This window comes from Gracilinanus agilis, chromosome 3, assembly GCF_016433145.1.
Source record: "Gracilinanus agilis isolate LMUSP501 chromosome 3, AgileGrace, whole genome shotgun sequence".
Taxonomy (NCBI): domain Eukaryota; kingdom Metazoa; phylum Chordata; class Mammalia; order Didelphimorphia; family Didelphidae; genus Gracilinanus; species Gracilinanus agilis.
This window is the reverse complement of record NC_058132.1, coordinates 267,396,283-267,407,017: the sequence shown is the minus strand read 5'-3', so window position 1 is coordinate 267,407,017 and position 10,735 is coordinate 267,396,283.

The window sequence follows — 10,735 nt, the reverse complement described above, 5'->3', positions numbered from 1 at the left end:
CCATGCTTATGTCAAAATCATTTCCTGAAACCCAGGCCAGACCATAGCAACCTTGTGCTCAGATAGTTTCAGTAATTCTCTACTGCCTGTAAGATAAAATAAAAAACATTCAACCTGGCACTTAAAGCCCTCTACAACCAGACTCCAACCTATTTTCCAAATTTAATTCAGATTACTCCTCTTCAGACACTCTATATTGCAGCCAGACTGCCATTAATCTACTAATGAGTGGGACTACCTTGGTGGTCCATCTCTCAATTGCATGCCTTCTGACAAGCTATCCCCACATCTAGAATTCACTTCCCTCTCACTCTTTTTTTACCTCTTAGAAGAATACTAATTCTTATCTTCCTTCCAGGTTCAGTGCAGTGCCACCCCTTCTCTGAAGCCTTTTTCTGACTGCCCCTAGATGTTAGAGCCTCCTCCTTCCTCAATCATCTCTCATTGAGTTATCTGTGGTCCAATTGTATCCCTCAATGGAATGTAAGTTCCCTGAGAGCAGGTACTGTTTTCAGAGTTTATACTCTCATCCCCAGTGCCTGGGCCAGTGTCTTACAAGTAGAGGGTACATAATAAATGTTTTCTAAATTGAATTTGAATAACCATAGTCCACTACTAACTGAAGTTGCAATCTATGACAGACGCAATATTATTTCTTTACCCAAGAAGACGCTTTAAATAATTATCTGCCTTTTGAGAAATCACTAACTTAGATAACGTCACCTGCTAAATCTGTTTACAGCATACCTTCAAAACTGAAGATAAGTATTTTTAATCTCCTACATATGGCTTTCCAAAAAAAAAGTTGAATTTACTCAAGCAGCAGGTGCTCACTCTCTTGCTAGCTCTCCCCAGCACCAAGAACCTAATACCTAGATAAATGTCAATGTCAGGTTTTCATTTATTTTTCCATTTCTGAAACATATCAGTTATCCAGGCTGGTACAATCATATATAATCACTACACAAAATAAAATAGAGGAAAAAAGCATTAGATGTTTCCTCTCCAAGCTAGATCTTTCTTTTCCTTCCCCTAATTATACAATTTTAGAGTTGGAATTAACCAATCAACATTTACTAATCACCTACTATGTGCCAAGCATTGTGCTTGGCACATAGTAGGTGATTAGTAATTCTTGCCCTGGGACTTATAATCTGACAAGGAGAGATAATAGTAACAAATATTGGTCTATGCCCAAAAATGAATACCCAGAATAGCTTACCTGGCAAGTGAATAAATCATTGAAAGCATTTATTAAGCATCATCTAGGTTCCAAGCACTGGATTAAGGACTGGGGATACAGATAGGAAGAAAAGATCCTTCTTCCTCTCAAGGAGCTCACACTCCAATTGAAGGAAACAGAGTATAAAGGAAGGTTAGCTGCAGGATAGATGACAAGACCAAGTGGTCCTTAGGGTAGTCATCTAGACTCTGCTTGAGACCCTCCAGAGAGGGTGAATCCAACTCTTCTGGAAGCAGCCCATTCACTTTGGGAGAGTTCTGATAGGAAGTTTAAGTCACCTAAATTTGCTTTTAATTCCACTTCCATCCTTTACTCCTATACCTCTACCTTCTGGAACCAAACAAAACAAGTCTAACTCAACTATCCCATTCCTCCAAGTCATTTCTTCTCTAGACTAAACATCCCCACTTCTTTCAACCAGTACTTATGGGGTAGAGTGTTGTGAGTGTGAAACCTCCTAGCCCTTTTATGATTATAATAGTATTAGCCTCTATGATTATTTTAATAACACAATCATTAGTTTAAGTCAATAGTCAAATAATATAGTTTGCTTTATAAGAACTAGAAACATTAGCTAAAAAAGATACAGTTTGGGGTGGTTTCAAATCTTGTTTACAGGCATTTTGACCTTAATCCTATATCCCAAGAGTTTCCACTTAGCCCATCACACTTCTGTCTGTGTATAAGAGGATAGTCAGACAGGGGGTGGAGGACTACTCTTTTTTGTACAAGATAGTCAGATGGCACCCAACTGCTGACTCCTAGTATTTCATAATAATTGTCAGCAGAAAAACAATTAGCCCCCAACCTTTTATTGCAGAGGCCTTGGAAAGGTCAGCTATAATAATGGACATAAGTTACCACCTATAGTGATTTTTTTTTTACACTTTCTAGCTTAATCAGTACTTGCATCATTAATTAAGAACTGTCCATGTGAAAGATTTTGCACCCATTCTATTTTAATTTTTATTGTATTTTCAGTCACTGTATCATCAGATTTCTTGACATAAAAAATGACTATCTCCTATGGCTCGGGGTCTCTGGTCTTAATCCTGAGCAGAGTCCAGCTTTATTGTGAGACTGGCCTCCTCTCAGTAAACCTATTTAGCTTGGAGTTTTGTACTGGAGCGATAAATTTTTGTCAGTGTCACCATCCTAGTCCATTCTGGACTCTTTAGGTGGTTCACTGGATAGAACCCTCAGCCTGGAGTCAGGAAAGCCCACGTTCAAATCTGGCCTCAGATATTTACCAGCTGTAGGACCCTGGGTAAGTCACTTATCTTCCATTTGCTTCCATTTCCTCATCTGAAAAATGGGGATAATAATCGCATCCACCTTGCAGGGTTGTTATGAAGATTAAGTGAAATAATATTTGTAGAGCACTATGTGCCTAGCGTATTGTCAGCTTTGTATCAATGTTAACTGTTTTATTTATTTATTCACCCTTCCAATACTATAGTGCTCAAAAGTGAACACAATATTCCAGACATGATTTGATTGGGGCACAGTGCTACAGAACTTTCATCTCTTTATTCTTGGCTATTATACCCCCCTTACTGTAATCCAAGATAATGTTAGCTTTTTTTTTTTTGGCTACCATATCATCCTGTTGACTAATATTGAGGTTGAAGTCTACTAAAAACCCCAGATCTTTTTCTGAAAAACTAATAATTATATGTATCCTCCCTTTTGCAACTAGATGGCACAGGGGATAGCATGCTGGACCTGGAGTCAGAGAGACCTGAGGTCAAATCCTGCCTCAGATACTTAGTAGCTGTGTGGCCTTGGGCAAGTCACTTAACCTCTTTTTGCCTGAGTTCCTCTATTATAAAATGGTTACAAATGGTTTCTCAACTATGGAACAATAACCGCATCTACCTTGTGGGGTTCTTATGAGGATCAAATGAGATAATATTTGCAAAGTGCCTAGCACAGTACCTGGCATATGAAAAATATTATATAAATGTTTATTCCTTTCCCCTTCTTCTGGTAAAGTTGATTTTTGAATCCATGTATAATACTTCACATTTATCTCCGTTTAATTTATACCTCTTAGATTTGACTTAGATTTGGCAGGGATATGGAAATCTATATGAAGAACACTTTAAGAAGGCTAGTTTGAACTGCTTGAATACATGGGCTGATGAAATACATAAATAGTTATGTATTTCATGTTCTTTCCCTATATTTTCCATATCTTTTACCCCCAAGGATTTGGGGGAGAGGGAAAGAACATGAAATATATAACTATGGGAAAATATTCAAAATAAAAACTTCTTAAAATTTTTTAAAATTTAAAATTTAAAAAAAGGCTAGTTTGATTGGACCATAGACTGTCAAAAAAAAAGGAGTATATAGAGTAATAAAGGTAAGAAAGTAGGAAGTGAGCAGGTCACAAAAGGCTTTAAATGCCAAGTAGAGTAATTCATTTTTTATCCCAAAGGTAATAGGGAGCCATTGGAGATTACTTAATAGAGAGGAGACATGGCTAGGTTAATATGTTCAATGCTATTATCCAATGTGTTAACTATTCTTCTCGACTTAATGATATCCAGTTTTGATAAGAATGCCTTAAAACTTGGATAAAAAAAACAATAAATAATAAAAGAATACAGTTTTTTTTAATGTTAAATAATACAGAATGGGCCCCATATCCAGTAAAGGGGAAGATCAAAATGGTGGCCTATCTATGGAAACCTCTTCAAGTAAAATCTGTTTCAACAGTTTACCACTTTTATCCTTAATATGATTATCATAATAAGCCTTATTTATAAATGTTCCTTTTTATGTGTGGTTAAACTAGGATCCACTAATGAGATTTAAGGATTATAAGAATGCTAGGGAAATGCAGGAAATGAGATTATTCACAGTTGCATCTCTTCCAGCAAGCCCTTTTATTGGAGTCACCAGGGAGTTTTTATGTAAGTATGGTGACCCAAGTATATTGAGCTATGATTGATATTCAATTAATCTGAACATGCAAGGGACTGCTATAAGAGACTGCTGATACTACCTTTTCCCATATCCAGCTTTTGAATCTCCTAGATGTTAAATCTGATTAAACCTTCCATTTGTTAGATAGATTAGTGAATTGTTTTCACCCCCTGTTACCCTCCCTTGAAGCCTAGAGTACTTCAATGAAGCCTCCCAAGTTATTATTAGGATAAATCAATTGTAATCTAAAAGGTCTGTGTAGTCCTAATTAGATTTTAAATACTTTAGGGATTACAATAGTTTTAGAAAGCATTTTTTCAATTTAGATGGCAGCTTGATGCTATTACCTTTTCCCCATTTGGAATATCCATCTTTGAAGTAACTACATTTTTGAAACAAAACAAACCAGGAAAAAATGTCTGATGCTTTCTGGTCCGTCAGTGGTATTCATCAAGGCTCCACAGAATACAAAAATACTAGATTCAGAGAAACATTGAAGAAGATATAAGAGACCATCAGGTTGAAAAGTTTAAATTCCTTGCTAATAATTTTGGAGAAAATTTCATTAGAATATTAAGATTGAAAACTAAATTGCAAGCACCTGAGAAGTAGACAATTAGGAAGAGAGGACAGAAGGAAAAGGCAGTGTGGTACAGGGGAAAGAATGCTGGATTTAGAGTCAGAGGATTTAAGTTGGAATTTCATCTCTCCCCTTATTACCTGTGTGATCTTGGGCAAGTCTTTTTTTTTTTTTTTTAGTTTTTATTTTGAATATTTTCCAATAATTACATGTTTCATGTTCTTTCCCTCTGGCAAGTCTTAATTTATTTGGGCCTAAGTCTTCTCATCTATAAAATGAGGGAGCTGAGTAAGATGTCCCCTCTATTCCTTCTAGTTCTAGCTTTGTATCATTTAATCTATAATCACCCTACCACTGGTGCTTTCAAAATACCCAGAGTCTGCTAGGAGGAAAGGTCAGATCAGAAATTATGTTAGCAGTTGAGTTGAGAAGTAGCTCTAAAACATAAAGCCACCTACAAAATTGCTTTGAGTACTAAAGCATTCTCAAGCATTTAGTGATCTGACAAATGTGCCCATGAATTACAAGCTCACAAAAAACTATACTTAAAAATTCTTTTTTAAAAAACCTGGCTGTAAGAAATAATGAAAAGGATGATTTCAGAAAGAAGTGGAAAGACCTACATGAACTGATGCAGAGTGAAATAAGGAGAACCAGGAGAACATTGTACACAGTAACAGGAATATTATGGCATGATCGGTTGTGACAGAGTTTAGCTACTCTCGGCAATACAATGATCTAGGACAATTCTGAAGAGCTTATGACAAAGAATGCTATCCACCTTCAGAGAAAGAACTGTTGGAATCAGAATGCAGATCTAAGCAAACATTTTCACTTGTTTATTTGGGTTTTGGTTTGGGGGTTTTGGTTTTTTATGATTATTCACTTACAAAAATGAACAATATAGAAATATGGTTTGCCTGATAATTCATGTATAACCTGGATTGAATTGCTTGCTGACTCTGGGAGAGGGGAGTGAAGGAAGGAAGGGAGGCAATTTAGATCATGTAACTTCAGAAAATGTATGTGGAAATTTGTTATTACATGTAATTGGTAAATAAATAAATTATTTAAGTGAAGAAATTATAAAAAAGAAAAAAAGAAAAAACTACCTTCTATCTTAGAAGGCATTACGGTAGTAAGGACTAGGCAATTGGGGTTAAATGACTTGCCCAGGGTCACTCAGTTAGGAAGTGTTCAAGGTCAGATTTGAACCCAGAACCTCCTATCTCCAGACAACTCTCTATCCATTAAGTTACGGAGCTGCCCACTAACAATTGTTTAAACTAAAAAGATAATTTTTGTACATTGATTGTAATTAATAATTAATTGATTTATGATGATGATGATGATGATGATAAATTGTACATTAATCTTTTCTTTGTAATTAACCTGAAGGTCTGTTCACGCAACATGCCAAACATCCACTGAATTATGAAACAATTAATTTATTGTTTTCAGTATGGAAATGATGTACATTTTCCAAACTGGATATTAGTTTTCCTGGAAAAATCCAATTTCCCTGATAGCCTTAACTTCTCTTCCTATTGATATTGTGTGAAATTGAGGAAGAGTTTACACCAGATTTACAGAATCAGAGAGGAGGAAACATTTTGATGTCTTGGGAAATAACTTTGCTTTGAGTTAGTTACTGATTGACTACAAAAGGCACTTGCATCAGTGGGGAATTCATGACAGTTTTAGTAACATAGACCCATAGAAAACTGTGAAACTTAGTAATACTTATCCCTCTTGTGGATACAACCTGAAAACTGGAGATAAAAGAATAATTCCAGAAGAGGCACTACCTTTTTCCCCCTCTGCTGACACATAAAAAGGAAAGGAATGTGGGTCAAAAGCATGGAGAACAATGACCTAATCTTCTTCATATGGCTATTATTTTTGCTTGGATTTATTTACAAGCCAATCTAGAGGCATTTTGTGGAACAAAATGAGCCTTCACATTGCTCCTGTACATTTCTTTGGAAAATCCTAGTATAGCATAGTATAGCAAAGTATAGCATAGTATAGTATAGTATGGTATGGTATGGTATGGTATTGTATAAAGGACATAGCATCCTCAAGTCAAAGAAAAGTTGCGAAAACTTTCTAACCCTAAGACAGATAATTGTCTGGGATAATAGATATTTATTCAAAACCTGAAATAAGATATAAAAAGAAAATATTTAATCTTTGGAGGTACTTTACCTAGTTCTTAATCAGATTCCCCCAACTAAATGTGATGTTTCTTAGCCTGTGCTGTAACTAAGGAACTATCAGTTGACCTAAGGGAAGTTTCCTTTTTTCTAATTTTCTTTCATTTTAATTATAAATTCCAGTTTTCCAAAATATGATCTGTATTGTCTCCCTCCAAGAGCTAACAAGCAATTCAATCTGGCTTATACATATATTAACATGCAAAACATATTTCCATATTATTCATTTATGTAAACATATAATTTTATAGACCCAAAACCCAAAATATATGCCCAAATAAACAAGTGAGAAATGCATTTCTATTCCAACAGTTCTTTCTCTGGAGGTAGATAGCATTCTTTTTCATAAGACTTCAGAACTGTCCTGGATCATTATTTTGCTGTTAGTAGCAAAGTCTATCACAGTTGATCATTCCACAATATTGCTGCTGCTCTATACAATGTTCTCTTTTTTCTGCTTCTTTCACTCTGCATCAGTTCTTTCAGGTTTTTCCAGCTCTTTCTGAAATCATCCTATTCATCATTCCTTCTAGCACAAGAGTATTCCATCACCATCATACACCACAATCATCCTATTCATCATTCCTTCTAGCACAAGAGTATTCCATCACCATCATACACCACAATTCCCCAACTGAGGGACATTCCTTTAGATCAGTGATTCCCAAAGTGGATGCCATCACCCCCTGGTGGGTGCTGCAGTTATCCGGAGGAGCGGTGATGGCCACAGGTGCATTTATCTTTCCTATTAATAGCTATTAAAATTTAAAAAAAAAATAATTTCCAGGGGGCTAAGTAATATTTTTTCTGGAAAGGGGGTGGTAGGCCAAAAAAAGTTTGGGAACCACTGCTTTAGATCTTTGTCACCACAAAAAGAGCAGCTATAAATATTTTTGTACAAACAGGTCCTTTCCCATTTTTTTATCTTTCTGGGATGCCAACCCAGTAGTGGTATTTCTAGATCAAAAGGTATATACATTCCTTTATAGCCCTTTAGGCATAATTTCAAATTGCCCTCCAGAATGGTTGGCCAAGGGAAGTTTTTAATCACAGTATGCTAGCAACAGGTCAATGACAGCACACAGATCACCCTAAAGAAACAAAACCTAGAAATTGGGTACAGAGAGAAGATGAGATCATGAGAAAAGTGGAAACACCCAAAAGAGAAAACATGATGCTCAATAGAAATGAAATGTTGAGGTCGGTTACAACCCATCTACCAGGAATTACATATTCATCAAAGAACAGCAGAAAACAGTGGGATGGCATCCTGGAGGATGTCCCCAGTGCTATAGAAATGGATATATTAGTTGCTTTTGTACTGCATATATTCTTTGGCTATGTGTGTCCTTTATGCATCCACATGTGTGCCCTAGTCACGTATATTCATATATTCCCTATGCACATGCCCCCCATGTACATCCCCTGGTATGATATAATTCCTACATGTATGTCCTTCCCAAAGGGTGTTGTGGTGACCTGAAGGAAAGAAGAACCATGGGACAAATCTGTGATCACTATGCTGTTTGCCTAAATGTCTTCTGCTTGAGATAAAATGCTCTCCACTGACTGGAAAAGTTAAATGCACTGATTGGGGCTCACATGTGATAGTTTTGAATTGTTGTTGACCCACAGAAAGCCTTGACATTAGAGCTGCTTTTCTGTAAGGAGGAGTATGCTAGGGAACAACGTTTACAATTTATGGGTTTTCTCAGCCTCTTACCCCATTTTTCAGGTACTTCCGAGTTTGTAGGGGAAAGTGAGTAGTAGTTTTGTTAGAGTTATACAGAGTGCCCCTGGGAGGCCTGTCCCTATCCCAGGAATGGGCTGGAAGAAAGAAAGGAGGCCTTTCCAATGCACCTTCCTTACTTTGTGAGGGTCTAGAATCTGTGACAGAACTCCCTTACAAGAACTGGTGAGGTTCCCCGAGTGACTAAGGACTTGATATGATCGCTATCTTCAAATATCTGAACAACTTTCATGAGGAAGGAGGATTAGGCATTAGACTTATGTTGTGTGGCTTCAAAGGGAAGAAGAGAATACAGTGTGTTAGAGGAAGGAAGATTTTTTGATCCAGTGTGTTTCTCTGAACTCTTGCTCAGAGAACACCCACCAGGCCAATGTTTTATGGCCCTAGATATGTGTGACTTTATTTTTCCCCCAAACTCACTCCTCTAACCCCCTAAAACTATAGACAGGATCAGCAGGAAACAACAAAGAAAGGACTAGCAGGAGAGAGGACACGAAAGAATGACACAGAGGCAATCATTTGTGCTAAAGTAAACCAAGTGAGACAGACTGAAGAAAACACAGAGAATTCCATAGAGACTACATGTTGCATAACTTCCAAATTCTTTATTTCTGCTTAGGACAGTGACCTACCTGAAACCCTGAGAAGGGGGGTGGATGACAGGGAAGGGAAAAGCTGAAAGAGAGTTTTCCCTCTTTTATGTCTAAAAGCACCAAGTTCCAAGAAGGAAAAACCAATCAATAACAACATTTCCAAGGAACTTCTGTCTGTGAGCACAGCCTTGTACAGAGCCTGGACAAGGCATTTCTGTGTACTTAGGAGAGGTTAAAATAGAGCAACCCCACTGTGCTTTGCCAAAGGATTTGAGCCTTTGAATTAGAGGATTTAGGGACAGAAGGGAGCTTAGAGACTGTCTAGACCAAACCTCTCATTTCACAGATGAGGAAACTGAGAAACAGAAAAAAAGATTTGCTCTAAGCCAAGATGAGTGACTCAGTTCGAGATCTGAACCTAGATCCTCCTGTGTCAAGCTAGCATTCAGGCCACTACACTATATGATCTACTTTTTTTTTAATTTATTGATTGATTTAGAATATTTTTCCATGGCTACATGCTTTATGTTCTGTCCCTCCCCTCTGCCATCCTCAATCCCAGAGCTAGCAAGCACTTCCACTGGGTTATACATGTATTATTGCTCAAAACTTATTTCTGCATTATTCATATTTGTAATAGAGTAACCTTTTAAAAACCAAAAACCCCAATCATATACCCAAAGAACCATGTGATAAGCCAATATTGCTCTAATCTTCATTGTTAAAATAATAATAATATTTGTCGTTGTTTAGTCATGTCCCATTCTGTACAGCCCTTTGGACCATAGATATCCATGGAATTTTCTTTGCAAGGACTGGAGTGGTTTTCCATTTCCTTTATCACAGGATCCAATGAATCCTTTTATCAAGTAATCAGAGGTTAAGTGACTTGCCCAGGACGTCACTTAGAAGGTGTGAGAAGCCAGATTTGTGCTCAAATCTTTCAGACTCTAAGCCCAGCTTTCTATCTACTGAACCACTTAACTACCTCCTAGGCACACAGAACTTAAGTGACTTACCCAAGGCTAGATTTGAACTCAAGACTTCCTAACTCCAACTCCAGTGCATTTTAACCACCAAACCATAGCTGCCTCTTTAATAATTATTATTTTTAAATAATAATAACTAGTATTTACATAGTGATTTGGGGTTTACAAACTATTTTACTTATATTATCTCCTAACTATTGTTAGGAGCTATGGAAGTTGTTGTTGTTCAGTCATTTTTCAAGCATTCCAGCTCTTTGTGATCCCATTGAGGTTTTCTTAGCAAAGATGCTGGGGTGGTTTGCCATTTCCTTCTCCAGCTCATTTTACAGATGAGGAAACTGAAGAAAACAAAAGTAAGCGACCTGCCCATGGTCATACAGCTGAAGCTTAATTTGAAGTCAGTAAGATGAGTCCTCCTGACTTCAGGACC